Source organism: Portunus trituberculatus, chromosome 46 (genome assembly GCF_017591435.1).
Source record: "Portunus trituberculatus isolate SZX2019 chromosome 46, ASM1759143v1, whole genome shotgun sequence".
NCBI classification, from domain to species: Eukaryota; Metazoa; Arthropoda; class Malacostraca; order Decapoda; family Portunidae; genus Portunus; species Portunus trituberculatus.
In genome coordinates, this window is record NC_059300.1 from 27,935,235 (window position 1) to 27,957,734 (window position 22,500).

Here is a 22,500-nt window from a genome sequence, read left to right on the forward strand (position 1 = left end):
CACACACAGGGAGGACAAGAGGTGCAGGAGAAGGCATTGAGGCTTTGCAACACAATAAAATCCCAGAGTTCGATTCCACTTTGATCCCAGTGTTGTCTGCCGCCTCCAGGCTCTGGGTGGCAACTGGCGGCCCACTCTCTGTCTCCATCCATATTCCGTGTTCTTTCTCACTTGGGCCTTTGATGCTGCTATGTCCTTTTTTGCAGATACTGGTCTCCCTTTTGCACCGTCTCCGATGCATGTGTATATTATAGATTATGTGTGTGTGTGTGTGTGTGTGTGTGTGTGTGTGTGTGTGTGTGTGTGTGTGTGTGTGTGTGTGTGTGTGTGTGTGTGTGTGTGTGTGTGTGTGTGTGTGTGTGTGTGTGTGTGTGTGTGTGTGTGTGTGTGTGTGCGCGCGCGTTTGGAGTGTCTGAAAATAAACAAGGTGAATTTAGTGTTTGGTATGTCATATTACGTGCAAGACTTTGGAACATAGGATGAAAAAAAAAAAAACTTGAATTTGTCAATGAAAAGTGAGAAGGAAGTGAAGTAGAGGTCCCCTTGAGCGTGATTCATAGTTACATTTAGAGGTTGATACTCATAGAGACATTTGTGAGAAAAAATTTCGGAAATATATATGATTAACTGAATATCAGAAGATTTTATAGTAGTTGAAATTGGTAAGAATTTGATTTTGCATAATATGAATAACTTGAAACAAATGAACGAATGAATGTTGAGCTGCAGCCCAGATTATGCCAGCACACAATGTAAAGAGGTGGAAAGCATTCCTACCTTATAGTAGTCTCTCTCTCTCTCTCTCTCTCTCTCTCTCTCTCTCTCTCTCTCTCTCTCTCTCTCTCTCTCTCTCTCTCTCTCTCTCTCTCTCTCTCTCTCTCTCTCTCTCTCTCTCTCATAGGCTATATCACTGAGCCAAGATCTTCGAGCATCAGAATAGCGAAGTGTGATGAATGTTCGCATATAACACGCGCGCACACACACACACACACACACACACACACACACACACACACACACACACACACACACACACACACACACACACACACACACACACACACACACACACACACACACACACACACACACACACATAACGCTTATTGTTTATTGAATTCAGCTCAAATAGACTTGTATCTGGCAAAGAGGAAGCGGATGCTCTGGAAATCATAATAGTACAACTTCAGGTACTCCAGCCGGCGGGTTAAGAGAGACAGAAGCATCACCGCTATGATGGGTCGCAAGGCTGTGAAAAGGTCAGGGTGTGCTGGGCGTGTCTCGCGGGAGGGTGATGAGTGATACAGGCTTAGTGCTGCACCGGTTGCTCTGCGTTGAGGAGTAGCATATGAAAAATCTGTTTCCCTGGTTGTTCTGCTCAGGATGCCAAAAAATTTAATATGAGTATTGAAGTATTTTCATGTTAGGATTCTCCAGACAAGAAAACTGTGGAAGATGTAGTCTAGCTTATACGATTATGATTAATGTTTTTTGTTTTTATAGGGGAGAGGGAAATGAAAAATAATTCCAGATAATCAATTGGATTTTGCAGAATCTATACCACAGTGGAGGTAAGTGCAATAATGTTCTAGATATGGCGATACAAAAACCAGGAGGGAACTTGGGGGTCAGTTGTCACCGCCGCGTATACGTCTCGGTGACAGAAAAAAAATGGCGAGAGGGTGTAAGGGTGCGAGGAGAAGCTTCGTCAGGGCGGTGAATTAATTAGAAACGACAAATCTTAGATAACCAATGGTATGTATGGAACCCTGACGGAAATACCGGGATATCACCCAAAAGTCAGTTAATATATTATACTCTATTGCCTTTACATCAAACCATCATCAAAGTTACTGGTATTTTCACTATAGGATTAAAGAAAAATTGCTTTAAATTATTATTGTAAATAGTTTTAACGTTTATGAAAATGTTGCCGTAACACACACACACACACACACACACACACACACACACACACACACACACACACACACACACACACACACACACACACACACACACACACACACATACACCGCGTAGTGTAGTGGTTAGCACGCTCGACTCACAATCGAGAGGCCCGGGTTCGAGTCCCGGTAAGCGGCGAGGCAAAGGCAAGCCTCTTAATGTGTGGCCCCTGTTCACCTAGCAGTAAATAGGTACGGGATGTAACTCGAGGGGTTGTGGCCTCGCTTTCCCGGTGTGTTGTGTGTTGATGTGTTCTCAGTCCTACCCGAAGATCGGTCTATGAGCTCTGAGCTCGCTCCGTAATGGAGAAGACTGGCTGGGTGACCAGCAGGCAACCGAAGTGAATTACACACACACACACACACACACACACACACACACACACACACACACACACACACACACACACACACACACACACACACACACACACACACACGGCAAAACAGGACCATAGCATTATTATAAGGTCTTGGTGTATCACTTTATTTCATATTCATGTACAAGTGTATAGAAACTGCCATTTGCATATTCTTCAAAAGCGCTGCCACCCTCGCTAACCCTGCAATTGTTATGGAGAACAGGCTCGTGTTTTCATCACCCCATGTGCAAGTGAGTGTGTGTGTGTGTGTGTGTGTGTGTGTGTGTGTGTGTGTGTGTGTGTGTGTGTGTGTGTGTGTAGAGCATAGTTAATCTTCTCCATTTTAGGGCTAACTTATTACTACTACTTTTTTTTTTTTTACGTAGAAAGAGGGCCAGCCAAGGGCAAAAAAAAAAAGTTAGAAAAAAGCCCACTTGAGCGCTGGCTCTCCAAAGAGTACAAACAGTGCCAAAACCGTCAGCCAGAATTAGGGGAGCAAATGTCTCGATACCTCCCTCTTAAAAGAAGACAAGTTGTAGGAATTTAAAAAATACAGATGCAGGGAGGGAGTTCCAGAGTTTACCAGTGAAAGGGATGAATGATTGAGCGTACTGGTTAACTTTTGCATTAGAGAGTTGGACAGAATAGGGATGAGAGGAAGAAGAAAGCCTTGTGCAGCGTGGCCGCAGGAGGAGGGGAGGCATGCAGTTAGCAAGATCAGTAGAACAGTTACCATGAAAATAGCGATAAAATATAGAAAGGAATGCAACATTTCGGCGTTGAGAAAGAGACTGAAGACAGTTAGTAAGAGGAGGGGAGTTGATGAGACGAAGAGCTTTCGATTCCACCCCAAACATGCGAATTCTTTATAAAGACGTTTTCCTGGCCCTCTCTGGCCTTGATTCTCGGAAGGCTTACGGTCCGGATGGAGTCCCTCCTGTTGTTCTCAAAAACTGTGCTTCCGAACTCGCTCACTGCCTGGTCAAACTCTTTCATCTGTGTCTCTCTACTTCTATTTATCCTTCTTGCTGGAAGTTTGCTCACATCCAACCTGTCCCTAAAAAAGGTGACCACTCCAATCCTTCTAACTACCGCCCTATAGCTTTGATTTCCTGCCTTTCTAAAGCCTTTGAGTCTATCCTTAATAGGAAGATAATGAGGCATCTATCAGCTCACAACCTTCTCTCTGATTGCCAGTATGGTTTCCGTAAAGGCAGATCTACTGGTGATCTTCTTACTTTCCTAACTGAATCTTGGTCATCCTCTTTTAGGGACTTCGGTGAAACCTTTGCTGTCGGCCTTGACATATCGAAAGCCTTCGATAGAGTCTGGCACAAATCTTTAATTTCTAAACTACCCTCCTACGGATTCTATCCTTCTCTCTGTACCTTCATCTCCAGTTTCCTTTCCGATCGTTCTATTGCTGCTGTAGTAGACGGTCACTGTTCTTCCCTAAAACTATCAACAGTGGTGTTCCACAGGGTTCTGTCCTATCACCCACTCTCTTTCTATTATTCATCAATGATCTCCTAAATCTGACTCAATGCCCTATCCACTCCTATGCTGATGATACCACCTTGCATTATTCAACAGCGTTCAACAGACGCCCAACCCAACAACAATTAAATGACTCAAGGCGAGATGCTATAGGACGCCTAACTTCTGATCTTTCACTTGTTTCTGATTGGGGCAGAGAAAACCTGGTTTTGTTCAATGCCTCAAAACTCAATTTCTACAACTATCTACTCGACATAACCTTCCAGACAACTATCCTCTCTTCTTCAATAACACTCAACTTCCCTCTCCTCTACATTAAACACACTCGGTCTATCCTTCACTAAAAATCTAAACTGGAAATTTCACATCTCTACTCTTGCTAAATCAGCTTCCAAGAAGTTAGGTGTCCTGTGGCGTCTTCGTCCATTTTCTCTCCCTCCCAGCTGCTTGCTCTGTACAAGGGCCTTATCCGCCCGTGTATGGAGTATGGCTCTCATGTCTGGGGATCCACACACAGCTTTACTAAACAAGGTGGAATCTAAAGCTTTTCGTCTTATCAACTCTTCTCCTCTAACTGACTGTCTTGATTCTTTAAGTCACCGCCGCAATGTTGCATCTTTATCTGTCTTCTACCGCTGTTTTCATGCTGTCTGCTCTTCTGAACTTGCTAACTGCATGCCTTCCCCCTCCTGCGGCCTCGCTGCACAAGACTCTCTACTTCTTCTCATCCCTATTCTGTCCATCTTCCTAATGCAAGAGTTAACCAGTATCTTCACTCCTTCATTCCCTACACTGGTAAACTCTGGAACTCTCTACCTGTGTCTGTATTTCCACCTGCCTATGACTTAAACTCTTTCAAAAGAGGAGTGTCAAGACACCTCTTACGTTAACTGGACCCTCCTTTTAGATTTTTTTGTTTTTTCTCTTTCTCCTACTTTCCTCTTCACAGGGCCTGGCAACCAGCGGGATTTTTTTTTCTCCAACACTTTGTTTTCCCTTGGCCAGTGCCCTTGTAATGTAAAAAAAAAAAAAAAAAAAAAATACAGGGACGGATAAGGCCCTTATACAGAGTAAGCAGTTGGAGGGGCGAGAAAAACTGGCGGAGACGCCTCAGAACACCTAATTTCATAGAAGCTGTTTTAGCAAGAGATGAGATGTGAAGTTTCCAGTTAAGATTATGAGCAAAGGACAGACCGAGGATATTCATTGTGGAAGAGGGAGACAGTGGAGTGTCATTGAAGAAGAGGGGATAGTTGTCTGGAAGGTTGTGTCGAGTTGATAGATGGAGGAATTGAGTTTTTGAGGCATTGAAAGCTACTAGATTTTCTCTGCCCCAATCGGAAATTTTAGAAAGATCGGAAGTCAAGCGTTCCGTGGCGTCCCCGCGTGATCTGTTAATTTCCTGAAGAGTTGGACGTCTCTGAAAGAACGTGGAAAGATGTAGGGTGGTATCATCAGCGTAGGAGTGGATAGGGCAAGAAGTTTGGTTAAGAAGGTCATTAATGAATAATACTGCTACTGCTACTACTACTACTACTACTACTACTACTACTACTACTACTACTACTACTACTACTACTACTACTACTACTACTACTACTACTACTACTACTACTACTACTACTACTACTACTACTACTACTACTACTACTACTACTACTACTACTACTACTACTACTACTACTACTACTACTTTACTTCTGCTCCTGCTAACACGTCATAAATGAACACATCATCGAAACCACCACCACCACCACCAACACCACCACCCTACCACATGGTTTAACATTTACAGCCGGCCATGCTCCATCCCGACCTACTCCTAGGTGCTCTTCGCCTCCCCTCGCTGCCTGTCCGGACGTCCATTAGGTGGATAGGCGTCTCCCGTTGATAATGGTGCGTGTGATTCAGGGCGTCATCACCATTAGTGGCGTTGTAACTCCCTTTAACGAGATCTTAATTGTCCGAGAGATGCTGCACGGAGAGAGAGAGACAGGACAGCGAAGGAAAGTCTTTTATGTGATGATTCTCTGTCTGTTTCTTTATCTGTCTCTGTGTGTCTGTCTCTGCGTCTTGGTTTATTGATTGCGTCCCTTCTACTCTGATAGGAAAGCTTGCATGACACTGTTAGAGGTAAAGGAGTGTGAGTTTTTCATAGGCCCTGATTTAGAAATGCTTTGTTCTCTCACAACGACTCTTCAAAAGGCTATAGAGATGATTTAGCTGGGTTCTCAAGAGTGATTTTCCTTTTAACTCCTTCAATACAGTGACATTTCCATATTCGTTCTGCTTACTATTTGGGGGTTTTATACAGCTTCAGAAAGTAATGTGGAGGATGTGGCCATTAATATTCTGGCCTCCATAGATCCCACCTAATCTAAATACAATGAACTAATCGTACACAAATCTCAAGGTAAAAATATATCCCAGTATTGAAGGGGTTAATAATGTAGAGATCTCGATTAGGAGACTTGTTAATCTTTCAATAGAACTTTAAAGAACTACCTTTTAAAGCCTGTGTTGCTTCATCTAGAGACTTTTGAATCTTTTAGAAGTACGGCGTTGAAGTGCCGCAGAAAGAGATCAACACTCACAATAGTTGTAGCGAATCTATCGTGAACAGCATTGGTATAAGATTCTGTCGCCACTGTCAGCAGATTCGAGGGTTTACGGGGCTCTTTCCTCCTGCTGCACTCTCTCTCTCTCTCTCTCTCTCTCTCTCTCTCTCTCTCTCTCTCTCTCTCTCTCTCTCTCTCTCTCTCTCTCTCTCTCTCTCTCTCTCTCTCTCTCTCTCTCTCTCTCTCTCTCTCTCTCTCTCTCTCTCTCTCTCTCTCTCTCTCTCTCTCTCTCTCTCTCTCTCTCTCTCTCTCTCTCTCTCTCTCTCTCTCTCTCTCTCTCTCTCTCTCTCTCTCTCTCTCTCTCTCTCTCTCTCTCTCTCTCTCTCTCTCTCTCTCTCTCTCTCTCTCTCTCTCTCTTTCTCCTTACGTTCTGCAGTGCCCATCGTAATATAATATAATGTGTGTGTCATGGAATTGTATCTTGTAACTTTGTCGGCGTATGTGATACAGCGTCAATGCAGACTGAACAGACTAAGCATTGACTGACTCTTGACTCCTGGTTGGCCCCAAGTTTTTACGGTGTGCGAGGTCAATGTGAAAAGCAAGAAAATTATGTTTGTCCATTATGTTTGTAAACTGTAAACACATGTGCTGGAAATTACAGTAATAAGGGAGTGCATGTTTAGCTACTCCTTATACGTACATCTGTGGATTGGAATTCAACGTTACATTTAGTATGTATTATACGGACGCTTTTTATACACACATGTCTGATGAATTTATCGAAGATATTATCACTCTTTATGTATGAGTTTGTAGGTTTTACGTTGATTGGATACATACACGTAGAAAGATAAACATAACGAATTTAGAGCCACCGGCAATTCTATGTATTTATATAGAATTAATACCAACTGGTATCTAATAATTTTTCTTTAACAAGAGTAGCTCAGGTAATAAAACAGATGTTAGAGGATTAAGTAAACAAACAAACAAGGTGTGCAAAGGGCAAACTGATACGCACTGGCAACTTCATCTGTCCCGCTTTGATTGGTAAAACTTCATTGCTCTTACATCATCTTTTTTTCATAGAGATATGCATTGTCCAAGCGGGATCGGATTACTTTTTATTGCATTTCACATAGGCGTTCACTTTTTTTTTTTTATCTTTTCCTTTCATTTGATTCTGAAAGCCCCTTCTGGCGCTCCCTCCCAGCGGACGCACCTCCCCTTCAGAATATGAAAGATTTAACGGACAACGAGGAGCCAATGTTTCCTCCTAGTTAAAATTTGATGTTCCATTCCAACACAGTCTTCATGGCCAGTCATTTAGCCGCTAGTCTGCGCGGCAGGGCAGGGCGGGGCGGGGAGCAGAGCCACACCACCGCATGCAAGTGATTGGAAATTGTTTAGAAGTGCGTTGTAGTTGCATCGTTTATTCCTTCCTGCGGCTGAACTCGTTGTGCAGAACAATCCTGTTGATGTGTAAGTATAGACATCACAAGGAGCGTAGACGTGGTTTATCGAAGTTACTCGCATCTTCTTTTATAACAAAGAGAGGGAGGATCGACAATACATCTTCACATCACCATGATAGCTAAGGAAGGAAAAACTTTAATTAGTTCTTCACATCACCATAGCAAAATGAAATGGTATACTTTAGTTAGTTTCCAATTGTATAGGTAGATATAAATGCTTCTTCACATCATCGTAGTAACGAGAAATTCTTCATTTTCCTTTACAAACAAAAAGGAATATAAGTCACGGTTACCTTCCTTTATACAGCAGCAAGTTTCCAATACTGTACTTAGTGTGAAATAGTGTATTGGAATCACGCAGCATAGTTGTGACAAAGACTTATTGCTGCATACACTTCTATATTTAATCGTGCCAGTAAGTAGAGTTTTGGAAAGAGCTATAGTGTTTGGGTGAAAGAAAAAAAAAATTTAGAAGATGCTGCTTTAAAAAAAAACACTACATATTGGAGAAAAAAAAAATTACAATGTCAGCAGAGGATTGTGAGCGCGCTGCTGAGTGACTGAGATGAAATTATGAACGTTTCTGTCTATTGTTGCGACTGTGTTAGGTGTTAGTTGCATTGTTTGGTTTGTACACGATCCAGGGAGTAAGTATTTTCATTGTCTCTGGTCGTGTGAATAGAATTGATATACTGCGTGACTATGAAATGTAGAACTTGACTGAGGAATATATGTATCGGAACTGGCAAAACTGAAGAAATAGCTTGTGAAATAAAAACGTTTACTAACACTAGGCACACAAAGCACTACACACCAAGGAATACACATCGAAACAAGAAGAATACTCTTGAATAGTGTATAAAAAAAAAAAAAAACTAACTAACCAAGATTAAACACACAAAGCAGTATGCAAAAGAATAAGATCAGAATACGAGTATATAGAGATCAAGCAACACACAAGTAAACAAGTAGAGCATCGAGAGCTAAGCCGAGAGAGTTCCATCAGGTGTAATACAAGGAAGCGCTATCACACGGCCACTTGTTATTCCAGCAAAGGAAGGTGCCAGGAATTGTAAGGGTAGTGACAGTGAGTGTTAGCTTGTTATGTTGGGACACCCTTGAATGTAACAAGCTGGTGTGAAGTGTTTGTGGGCGAATTTATAACTGACCTCATGCAGTAAAGTAAATATTAATCCCTTCAATACTGGGATACATTTTTACCTGGAGATTTGTGTACTATTAGACCATTTTTATTGTCACTAGGAAGGGTCTATGGAAGTCAAAAGTTTAATGACCACAGTCTTCAGCATTTTAATCCCCAATATAGTTACTGAAGCCGTATGAAGTCATCAAATAGTAAGCAGAATGAATATAGAAACGCGTCATGGTACTCAAGGGGTTAAGAAGAAGGATGTGTATGCTATGGACGGAAACAAGGGAAGGATCATAGGTAGTATTTGTGTGTAAAGAGACAGTGCGAGGAAGAGACAAGTACAGCTCTATGTGTGTGAAAGAAAGATTTAATGAGTTTCATGTGTTCTAGAAAGAGAAGGAAGAAAGTGGGTGTGAAAGACATTGTTGAAGTAAGAAAGTGTTTATTGAAGGAGGGAGATAAGCATATACGTATAATGGAAAACTAGTGACTGTATTGGAATGTACACGTGTATTTTGAGAAGGAAGATAAAGATATATGTTCATGTGACTGTTAAAGAAGGGATGTGTACGAGGAAAAGAAAAAAAATTGTCTGTAGAAAGAGACATGTGTTCAAGGGGCAGATAAAAGGTGTGTGTGTGTGTGTGTGTGTGTGTCGTACAGGTGATGAGGGGATAAATCTGAAAAAAAATCATCACCTTTAATCGAATTTCCTAAAGACTAAACAACGATCTTGCTCCACTTATTGTCTTCATCCCTGGAGTGACGGCGCGTGTTACAGTTCCCGGGTGACTCTGAATCATTGGAATGCTGTAGCAGGAATGTGGTTCGAGCACTTCACAGACCAGAAGAAAATTAGTGCGAGTACAGTGCATGATAATAGATATTTTCTTGGTAGTCATTATTTCTTAACCAGTTTATTGTGAGCCCATTCCTTTTGTCCTTAGAGTAAGTGGATTTGTGTGTCGCTGGGGTCAAGGTGTGTATTGTCGTGGTGGGCTGAATAAAAGTGGCAATGAACTCGCTAATACTGCTGCGTCTCAAGTGCTCTAGCGTGTATTTTTTTATTGTAGTTTTTGTTGGAATATTCATTAAATGTGTGAATGCTTGATTAATTACTTTTTTCAGGTCTTGCGAATTATATTTTCTGCTCAAATCGTTGACTTTTTTCAGCTTAAATCCGTGTTAGAGGTTGACGTTTTTGTTTAACCTTTTTCACCTATTGTTTTTCTGTTGTGCCATTTTTTTTTCACTAATTGTTTTGGTCGTTCCTACGTCTGCATTTATAACTATTGCAAGTTTGATGATGTACTGTTATACAAAGGATATTCTTCTTAACTCCTATTGTCAATTGAAATATACACGGCAGCAAACGCCATTACGAGACGGAATGAAAACTAGTTATTGTCAAGAAACCACCATCACCCATTCTACTCCAGACAAAGCTAATTCAGAAATCTTAGGACTGAGTATTGATACACTCGTGAACCTTTGGCTTTGTGGGATGTGCGAGCCGGTTACATTCTGATTGAAGGCGAGGGACTGAAGACAGGAGGTGGATAATGAGGTCAAAGCCACAATCGTCCCTCCTGAAGCTCTTCAGAATCTGTTGAGAGAAACAGAGCGCTTGGTACCCACCACTTGGAGGGCTGAGGGAGGTCAAGGTGAGGAGGAAACAGAACTCTCTTATCAACTAGAGAAAAGAGAAAACAACCATTGCTGCCCCACGCCAGGAAACAGACCACTACTAGTCACTGGGGAGAAGAAAGAACAAAACCATTAGTCCCGGGCGGGGAAACAGAACTCTCTTAACCACTAGAAAAAGAAAACGAGCATCATGTTACTTGTGTGTCCTTGAAGTGAGAGTGGTGAGACGGTGACCAGACGCAGTGAAGAAAGACGGGAGGACGTTGTCACACTCCCAGTCTCGCCTATGCCGCCGCCCACCCTGCTGACGCCTCCGCCTTGTGAATATCTTGCCTCTTTATTGATGTTTATGTTACTAGTTTTGTTGTTGTTGTTGTTGGTGGTGGTGGTGGTGGTGTATTGGTGGTGGTTTTCTCTCTCTTGCCATTTTATTTTTCTTTTGATTATGCATCTCGTTTAGTTTTCTTCCTGCTCCTCTCTTGTATTTTTCTTTGTTGTTATTGTTGTTGATGTTAATTTTTTGCTTTTTTCTAGCTCCGTCTTCTCCTCCTCCTCCTCTTCTTCCTCTCATTCATGATCTTTCTCTTCCTCTTCCTCTTCGACCTCCTCGTCATCATATTAATATTATTGACTAAGTAGAAATAAAAATAGAAGTAGTATTAGCAGCAGCAGTGGTAGTAGTAGTAGTAGTAGTAGTAGTAGTACTAGTAGTAGTAGTAGTAGTAACAGTAGTAGTAGTAGTAGTAGTAGCAGTGGTGGTTGAAGTTGTCTTTGACATCACATTTATGACCACCACCACCACCACCACCATCACAACAACAAACCCTGCAACACACCTCCCTGTTAATACTCCCACGGTCACTGTTGCTGGTCTAGTTCTGTACGGCTACACTCGCAGTTCGGGGAAGCAGTAGCAGTAGAGAGAGAGGCTTAGGTATCATCACGCCTTGCTTAGTATCGTGTGCATCCTCGCCACACACACACACACACACACACACACACACACACACACACACACACACACACACACACACACACACACACACACACACGAATCCCTGCAGTTGCTTTAGGGTCTCGCAACTCACTAAACGACTGAAGTGTGTAAGGTTATTTTTGATGTGTGGTACATGTTCTCTTACATCTTTCATTCATTTATAATTGTACGAATATATTGATATCCACCTGTTCCTACGATTTTTTTTTTCTTCTTACTTTTTTTTTACGATCGTTTTATACTGTTAATGGATTAGTACGTATATCTCTTTATCTGAATATATAATTGTGCTTTTAATTCTTTAGGTTGTTTTGCATTGTTTTATTGATTTTTTTTCATTGTGTTTTGCTAGTTTTTCTGCTTAGCGTTTTTAGTTTTGAATATATTTGTGAATACTTGTTTGATTATTTTTGTGTGTGTGCTTTGCTTTGTTAAGTTATTTGTCTTGGTTCTCTTTATTCCAATTCTACTAGTGCGCTTTTCTCTCCATTTTCACGTCTAATTCATACTATAAAATTCTGGCTCAGAATTCATGGCTATATGTATATTTCTTTTCAGTTCTTTATGGAAGAATTCTTAATCTTTTTCATTACAATCATAAATTTGAATAATGCTTCTATTTGGACTTTATGATTGCATATTGATTTGATTTCTTTGTTCTTTTTTTTACTCACAAGTCTATTAATCTTTTTCTTCTCATATTACCTTCCCTCTGACTAATGTTTATTGCATTGAGGCACTCCACATTGGCTTCTAATTATGTGTTGTGCTTAAAGTTACGAGTTTAATTCGTGCCGTTTCTCATCCTTCACTCGCACAAAGGCAAGCAGCGCAGCAACACCTGCTGTCTTCTCTCACAGCAAGGTCATCGGCTCACATGTGTCATCATACAGTCAGTGTAATTCTGTTTCTCCTTCCTCCTGTCTCCTCGTGGCATGTCTTCATTCTCTTATTTATCCACACTTTATTTTTCCACTCCTTTCAGGAGTAGTGAAGGTTTGGAGTATTTATTAACTTTTGAATTTCAATCTTTTCTTTTTAGCCTCTTTTCTTTTAAGTTCCAAAATTTTATTCAGTCCGTGTGTTTTTTGTTTCAAGACAATCCAATAACAAAGCAAACATTATTGTCTCGTTTGTCTCGTTTGTCAGTTCCAATAGTTTTGAAGATTCATAATTTCCAATTTCTATAAATATGTACACTGTGTGGAGCGTAAAAGCGAATATGTTTCATTGCCACAGTACCTGCGGCTGTATTCTGGTGCATTTATAAATTATTCAGCCTGTGAAGATAAAGCTGAAACGTGCACTTAGATTTAAAATTCGGTGTGTGTGTGTGTGTGTGTGTGTGTGTGTGTGTGTGTGTGTGTGTGTGTGTGTGTGTGTGTGTGTGTGTGTGTGTGTGTGTGTGTGTGTGTGTGCGCGCGTGTGTGTGTGTGTGTGTGTGTGTGTGTGTGTGTGTGTGTGTGTGTGTGTGTGTGCGCAAGTGTGTTTACTGTGTGTGTGTGTGTGTTTAAATCTCTCTCTCTCTCTCTCTCTCTCTCTCTCTCTCTCTCTCTCTCTCTCTCTCTCTCTCTCTCTCTCTCTCTCTCTCTCTCTCTCTCTCTCTCTCTCTCTCTCTCTCTCTCTCTCTCTCTCTCTCTCTCTCTCTCTCTCTCTATATATATATATATATATATATATATATATATATATATATATATATATATATATATATATATATATATATATATATATATATATATATATATATATATATATATATATATATATATATATATATATATATATATATATATATATATATATATATATATATATATATATATATATATATATATATATATATATATATATATATATATATATATATATATATATATATATATATATATATATATATATATATATATATATATATATATATATATATATATATATATATATATATATATATATATATATATATATATATATATATATATATACATAAACTTCAGATATAAAAGAACCATTTCACCTCTCTAATTTTAGATAGAAATGTTCATACTTTACAGAAAACCTTGTGAGCATCAGTATATCTTTTTAGAGTTTGAATTTATTTGAGGCTCATGCACATTTTATAAATGTACGTAAGCTTCTTTTGTAACCAGCACATTTATTTCTAAACGTAAATGACAAGGAATGAGTCACTGTCATCACCGTCATCATCAGCCGTCATGAGCAGACTGATGAAGCAAGTCTTCACAAATCGTCATCTGGGACACATGCACTCCGATGTGCCAGTAACTGCCTGGTGTTTTTTCTCTGCTCTTATGCCTTTCTTTTGTCTCTACAGCTCAGTCAGCCTTTCGTTTCACAGACTGCTTGTTTCTCTTTTTCTCTCTTCCACGTACCCAGTATTCAATATTTTCATGATGTTTCACTTTCATTTTTCTGTTTTTGCTTTTATCTTTTCCTGTTCCTTAGTTATTCCAGGAGAGACATGTTTTTTTTAAACGCTTTTAAGTCCCAAAAAGGGAGTTCAAACCTTTAAATATAGACAAATTCAAAATCTAATATTTCTTACGCATGCGTTGGATGTTAACTGACTTGAATATGCATTAGCTTTCCAAAATGTTTTCCTCTTCGTATTTCTCCTTCTTTCTGAATGTTCACCAATATATAATCTTTTTCCCAGAACCTTCCCTCGCTCATACGTGTAATGTGTGATGTGAGTCTAGACATCATTTCATATTTACTTGAACATTTTAGATTTTTCTCTTTTCCTAGGGATTAATCTTTTCTAACCTTTAAAAATATTGTTTCTATTTTGGTATTTATGTTATGTTGATAATGTACAAGACATATTTACTTCTTTATGGTTTAAAGTTTGCGTTCACATTTCATCTTTCCTTAAAATTTATACAAGTTTCTTTTGCTTATTTTGTTCTTTATAGCTTTCCGCTCGTGTTTTATTTGTTGTTTATCTAGAGAGACTGGATTCTTGTGTAATTTTTAAACACTTATGAATATGAAATTGTGCATATTTTTTCTTTTTTCTTTGCCCTGAAACTAAGATCTGTCACATCTTTTAGACCTGCATCCTCTGAGTAGGTATTCAGGTAATGAATGCATCATTAGTCTCTTCAGATCATCTAGAAACAAATCAAAGTCGTATCAGTTATTCCACTTACACACTTTAAACGGTCTTTACTCTATTTGTTTAATAATCTGATTTATTTTAAACTGTCCTGGTCAAAGTTTTCCCTTTTAGCCTTACTTTAAACTGTCTTAGAGGCTTTTGTTGTGTCTTCCTCTGACCTACTCTGAACAGTCTTGCTCGTTTTGCTTTTCTCTTTTGAATCCTACTTTATACTCCCTTACACAATCTTCATTTGTCTTCATGCTTCTCTTGACTTACTCTAAGTTGTGCCATGCATTTTACTTTTTCTGTTTCTCTTGACATTAAAAGCAAAAGTCTCCTCCAGCAAGTGTTTCCTCACCTCAGCTTTGAAAGGCCGCCGCACGCATCTGAGTTTTACTGCAAATACATTGCTTATATGATCTGGTTGTACCCTTAGGACATCTGCTTCTCACGGCTCATAGTTTATTCTACATTGATAGCGAGTTGTACGTATGTTTAACAAAAAATATGAATACTATATCCGATGTTACTACGATTTGACTCGTCTCCACAATAGTCAAATTATTGTTGTTGCCTCGTCCACCTGTCTGACTAAATAATTTGGTCACTAGCGTCCCCTTTGATGTCTCCTGCTTTGGCCGTGATACTTCTGTTTGTGTAATATGCTCTGATAAATATTCTTGTTGCTGTTTTGTTCTATTGTTTAGTGTTATTCTTTATTCATTCACTTATTTATGTCTAGTTTTTTACATGTTTATTTACTGATATATCTATTTACATGCTTGTTTATTTATTCTTTTTTGTGATATTAAAAACATGTATTCATTGAAATTCTTTGCCTTACTACTGCATTATATTCATGATTGTAAACATTAATGGACTCGTGCAATAGAATTTGTACTTGCTGAGGGAGAACTTACCTTGCTATTCTCTAAACCGTGTTAGTTATTCATGGAAATGGGATTGGTCAGACAGCTTACATACTTATTTGCCTCGGAGCGTATGATACTCAAAGAAAAGATCACTGAAAAGACCATGACTAATATTGAATGTTTGAGGTGTTTATTAATGTCATCGTGGTTACATTACTAGGGCTGATTTTGCTGTGTGTTGATACTGCGTAGATCTCATACATTATAATTTACATTTTGACAAATTGGTCACAAAGAGAACATAAAAAATAGTACTTCTCTTCAGTTCGTCTTTCTTTCGTGATCTGCCTTCATTATATTTCCAGTCGATTATAAACTAATGATGGTCGCAATGCAGTTCTGTCCTTGCCATAATGTTTCTGATGGGATATAGTTCGAGGCCTTCATCATTCAGTACAGTGAGAAGAGACTGCTGGTCGACACGTGATTTCAGCTATCCATTCCCAAGGAAATATAGTTATGAGTGAAATTCATTCAGTTTGTGATCACTTATGCTTCACGTATGTTTTTCTCTTAATTATAACTACTATCATACTGGGACACATTTGTACCTTGAGTTTTGGTGTGATTAGACGATTTTATTCACTTTAGGAAGGGTTTATAGAGATCAGAAGATTGATAGTCAAGGTCCTTACTATTTTAATTCTCACATAAGTTTTTAAAACTGTATAAAATCATCAAATGGTAAGCAGATTGAATGTGAAAACGTGTCAGGGTACTGAAGATGTCAAATGTTGCTAGAAACACCTGTCGGGTTTTCTACGGAGATTGTTGGCAGATTAGATGATTAAAGATTGAGAGAAAAGCTGAACACCGTATTGAGACATCAAGCCTATAACCTTTACTGTGCATCCTTAAAGCAAAGCATGCATTATGATGAGTGATTTTACGTAAATGAAAAAAAAAAGACCTTGCCTAACTAGTAAAGATCTTCTCATTAGCCCTCACATGCCTCAACACGTGAATAGGTCAAGGGAGGAATGTAATGTTGCAATTTGCATTATGAAACTCATTTTCAACTACCGTTTGAATATTCTTTTTTTTCTATTATTATTATAAAAAAAAAAAATGTCACTGACGTAAACTTGTTTTTCACAACGTCTCGCAGAAACAGTCTTGCGAGGATGTAAGCATAAGTTCTGTCCTTTACATGAATACACACGGATCCCCCGTCAGTACTGCTTTCGAATAATAGAATGCCAGATAAAATTCAAGTATACACAAGGCAAAACTAAAGCCACACATTTTGGTACAATAAACTTTACAGTTTACTTTACCTGCTGACTTACAGTTAATATTACTTTCAAATTCTAGTGTGTAACGGACAACTTATATATATATATATATATATATATATATATATATATATATATATATATATATATATATATATATATATATATATATATATATATATATATATATATATATAAAGGCTCTGTTTTATCAGTATTCTACACATTTCTAAACAGTTCCCGTCAATGTGCGAGGCTCAGTGGTTCTCTCATGCCGCTACAGGGCAAAGCATCGCTGTTTTCTGCCAACACTTGCTTTGAACTCTGTCCTTCACGCTTTCCTAGCTCTGGCTGGAGTAATTATTCTAATTATTAATTGTAACCAACTACACCATACATAATTTATGAACTCCGTGTTGTAATTGTATCTTTAATCTCTTATAAGAGTATAAGCACATTGAAATTTTATAAGATAACTTTTTTTTTTGTGTTATTCACGGTCAGTTTAACGAACGCATGGCAAAATAATTTTGTACATCTGAAATTATAACATATTGATAAGATTTGCGAGAAGAAATTTCATGTTAATAGAATAAAGATTGTAAGCAAAGTATCGCAGGATGTTAGGAATATCAGTAAGCTCGTTATTTTAGTGAGACAGTCATTATGGACTGTGTTATTTGTCAGCATAGGAAATGTGAACTTATGACACGAGGAGGAAAGCAGACCCAACAAAGCACCGCCACTGGAAATGTTGCAAAGTAGCAGCATAATGAATTAGGAAAAAATCTTCTTTTGTATAGCAATTCTAACGACATTGATAAAACAATTGTAATGTTAATGATAATTGTAAATACTAAAAGCTTCATAAATACTTTATCCTCCATTTGCTACAACTCATCGATTACTACGAATCTTTTACTACGAATAGTAGATATTAAAAGAATATTTTTGAACCAACCAACATGATTAAGTTTTTTTTCATTTTTTTCATTCATCTTAATGTGAAACGGCAACACAACAATACACATCTATGGCCTGTATTCTGAAATTATTTGCCCTCTCACCTCCACTGTCTCCAAAGGCCCCAGGGAAGAAAAACCGAGTTGTCAATAGTGATTCTTGCGTTGATAATGTAAAAATGTTGTTCATTTGTCACTACAGCCAACCCTAGAAACATCCTTGATAATACGTGTGCCCTCGTTTGGAGCATTTTAAAAGTAACAGAAGTGAAATACGGATATGATTCAGAATACTGGCCCATGAACCATTGTAGGGATATTCTCTTCACATCTTCAACTCATCACTTCACACACACACACACACACACACACACACACACACACACACACACACACACACACACACACACACACACACACACACACACACACACACACACACACACACACACACACACACACATTATTCACCGAGGGAAACTTTAAACCCGTCCATGACTTGTATTTCATTTTCTATCAAACAAAAGAAACTCCCATTTTCTTTATTTGACTCATTTTTTTTTCACTGCCTATGACTCATTCACTTGGCCCGTGTTTGCTTTATTAGTATGGAAACTGCATACTCTATATTTTTTCTTTTCTTTATAACTTTTTTTTCCATTTTCCTTTTACAACTAACAAACGCTTTTCTTTTTCTTTTTTCTTCTTTTGCATTTGGTGTTTGAAGGAAAGCTTAAATACAGAAAATAACAGGTGTGTTTTAAATAAAAGCTTGTAGGAACAGTAGGCAAAGAAAAACTGCTGGACATTTATATCGTTTCCTTTCAATTTCCTCTTTTATTTCCTTTATATGAGTGTGTGGAATCTTTGTATAGGTATTTTTGCTGCCTTCTGTTTCTGTTTCTCTTTTATTTTTGTTTTCTTTTTCTTTTTTTCTAACAGGAGAAAGTTCTGTCAAAGGCGCTTCATCCCTTAACGCTTGTTGCTCTGACTTTTATATATAGTCTCTCTCTCTCTCTCTCTCTCTCTCTCTCTCTCTCTCTCTCTCTCTCTCTCTCTCTCTCTCTCTCTCTCTCTCTCTCTCTCTCCCCCCTTCTTCATATCAGGATGGAAAGTTGAGAGAAACAATTGGACACGGAAAACATTTTGGGGATGAAGAGTTAAATTGCAGAAAAGAATGAAAGGATTACAAACATGCACTTTGGATGGACGTTTGGACACACACACACACACACACACACACACACACACACACACACACACACACACACACACACACACACACACACACACACACACACACACACACACACACACACACACACACACACACACACACACACACACACACCTTTTCTCTCTCTTTTGAAACACGTAAATCCACTCTTGGCCTCTCATATTTTACACTTTTAACCCTTCATCTCATAGCATCCCTCCCTCCCTTCCTCTCTCCCCTCATTCTCTCTCTCTGTACTATGCTTCCTTACCTTCCTCTCTTCCCTTCCAATACCTCCCTCTACGTTGCTTTATTTCCTGTCACTCGTATATCAGTTTCCTCTCGAGCTCTGAGGGTACATCGTGTTTTTAATTTTCCAGCTAGTACGACTGTCTTTGTTATGTTTGTTGAGCCTAAGAGGTAGAGTGGATGGGTCTGATAAGGTCAAAGTGTATATGTCATTGATTGTTCTCTTATTCTTTTTAAATTTTGCATTTTTTTCTGTAATGTGTTTTATATCATATTTTTCTGTGTGTATTTTTGTATCGTTGCTACCAGGATGTTGAGTTTCCGTTCTCTCTCTCTCTCTCTCTCTCTCTCTCTCTCTCTCTCTCTCTCTCTCTCTCTCTCTCTCTCTCTCTCTCTCTCTGTTCACATATATTCAACCCTTCCTTCCTCCTTTTCCTCCTTCTCCTCCATCGTTCCCCGTGACTCCCCCGCTCTCCAGTTCCGCAAGGCTTGTTGGTGTTCCTCCCCACACTAAGAGGATTTTCTGCACTCCTCCCCAACCCCTTTTGAGTGTATTGTTTTATAAACCTCCTAAGGCAGACCAGAAATTTATCTCTGCGAGGCTGCAATAATCTTACGGGAAGAGGAGGAGGTGGAGGGACGGTGGCGAGAGAGAGAGAGAGAGAGAGAGATGAGAGGTGAGAGGTGAGAAGAGAAGCGATGAAATTATCTTAACCTTTCTGTCCGCTGCCATGATAACTCTCACAATAATTTTTTTTTTTTATGGAATAGGGGAAGCTGACCAAACGCAAGACAATATAAAAAGAAAAGGCCCACTTGATTGCCAGTTCCCTAAAAGATCAAGAGGGTTTAAGAGATACAGGAAGGTGAGTGTATATATATTTCTATGGTGTCTGTCCTCCCCCCTTTTTTTATTTCTTGATGGTGTTTCTCTTACTGTTAGTGTTCTCTTTCCCTCCCTGGTTCCCTTATACCTTAATTCAACGTTTTCTTTTATCTTTCTTTTCCTTTTTTTTTTTTCTTGCTTGCTTCCTTGTGTCAGTTTATCTTTTTCTTCTTTTCTTGATTTTTTTTTCTTCGTTTTTTTTTTGTTTCTTGCGCCCTTTATTCTTTTTTTCGTTTGTTTGTTTATTGTTTTTTTTTTTTCGTTCTGTTCCTACCTTTTTGTTATTCTTTGTATATTACTCTCTCTCTCTCTCTCTCTCTCTCTCTCTCTCTCTCTCTCTCTCTCTCTCCGTTTTGAATTCATCTTCGTTTGTTTGTTTAAAGTTTCCCTTCCCACTGTGTGTATGTGTATGTGAATGTGTGTGTGTGTGTGTGTGTGTGTGTGTGTGTGTGTGTGTGTGTGTGTGTGTGTGTGTGTACAGGGCTATTACTTTTCCCCAATCAGCGGCGCCAGTCTCTACCCTTCGCTTGGCCATAACACATCTTTCGCTCTCTCACCCACGGCTCTAATTCCTTGAGTTGTTCCTCGCCCACTTCCACTCTCCCTTCGCTTCCCCATCCTCTGTTTTCCCTGTTTGTGTTTCATTTCCATTAGTGAGATTCAAGTACTAACCTAACCTAACCTAACCTAACCTAGATTACTGCACTGACTGTATTTTTTTTTTTTTATCTATCTATATTATTTAATGTTAATTTTTGTGGTGTATGTCAGTTTTTGTTTCAGGTAAAAATTAATATTGTTTATGTTTGTTTGTTTTTTCTAGTTTATGTTATGCACAGTAAATAAGTGTGTGCGTAATTAATCAATAGTAGTGTGTTATTTTGATAGTGCTTGTGTTAGTATGTTGTGCTGTTGACCGTTTCAGACAAAACTATCGTGGCTCTTGATGATGTTTGTTATTGTGATCTATATATTTCTCATCGAATTATGTAACTAAATAGGCAATTAACTGACGAAATGAAGTAATAAATCATCAATTCTCTAACTGCAAAACTATCCAAGTAACTCTTTTATTTTTTGTTGTTTCATATTCATCACAATTACGAACATTAAACATTTTCTACACAAGTTCGGAATTGGTAACTTATTTAACAATGAAGTTTACAAAATTATTAGAAAAATAGTTTTGTTTGATAGAATAATTTGTTACTATAAATTCAACAGAAAAATAAAACAATTATATAACTCTGAAAAATAATAAAAAATGGTATGAGATTGTCAACGTGCTCCGCGAGTGTTAGTATGTCTGGTCTTACAATCGCCCTGGGCATCACATCTCGGGGGCAAGTGTCGTCCCATTAAATGGAGCACAGATGGCAACGCTGCCCTTGCTGCATACCAACTGGACCCACCTCCCATTCTTGCAATCACCAACTTCGCACGCCAGGAATGCAATCACTGTATACTTGAACGACTTCTCGGGGGAGGAATCTCTACCATTCTCAACGTAAAAGTCATGTTTCTGAAATACAAAGTTTTCTTTTGCTGCATCGTGTTGAAATTGTTCTGTGTTTGAAATTTACTGGAACAAAAGCTGTCCATATCTGAGTGTCTTCTCACGGAATGCATCTACCAATGATTTTGAAAACCAAAGTACATTTTTTTTAAACAAAGCAAATAAATATAACTGTGGCGCTGCAATTCACTTTGTGAGGGATTTACTTTTAGAAAACTGCATGAGCTTCCCATTGAATGTCGCGGAATGGAAGAGAGTGGCCGCAGTAGAGCTAGGCGGGATTACACAGTGATGCACACCAACACACATTTTAAATTTGATGAGAGTATTTGGAGATATATTTTAACATGATACTTCGTAAAGAGACAAAACAATATGACAAAAGACTTCGTAGGGCCATGACTTCATTCTGCCTAAGCTGACAGAAAAAGAAAGTTCACAAGAAAGGATGGAATGGAGCCTTGTATAGTATATGATATAGATGAATGAGGAGCAGCATGAAGATGAGGAAGAGGAGGAGGAGGAAACCTTCTTGAAAGGATTCGTCATAAAAAAGAAAAAATAGAGAAACAGGCAAGGGGTTCCAGAGTTTACCAGTGTAAGAGATGAATAATTGAGCATAAGGATTAACTTTTGCTTTAGATAGGTGGACAGATTAGGGATGAGTGAAGTCTTGGGTACCTCTGTTCTCTCTTTGGTAACATTCACAGTCATACTATTA

At 38.7% G+C, this 22,500-nt stretch overlaps 1 long non-coding RNA gene across 1 annotated transcript in view; it reads left to right on the forward strand.

The window, feature by feature from the left end:
* LOC123519947 overlaps nucleotides 1–22,500 on the forward strand; it is a 132,682-nt gene that overhangs the window by 98,219 nt on the left and 11,963 nt on the right. The window contains exon 4 of the long non-coding RNA XR_006679133.1: nucleotides 20,149–20,243. This is a non-coding gene — a long non-coding RNA (uncharacterized LOC123519947). The remainder of the gene's footprint in view (nucleotides 1–20,148; nucleotides 20,244–22,500) is intronic.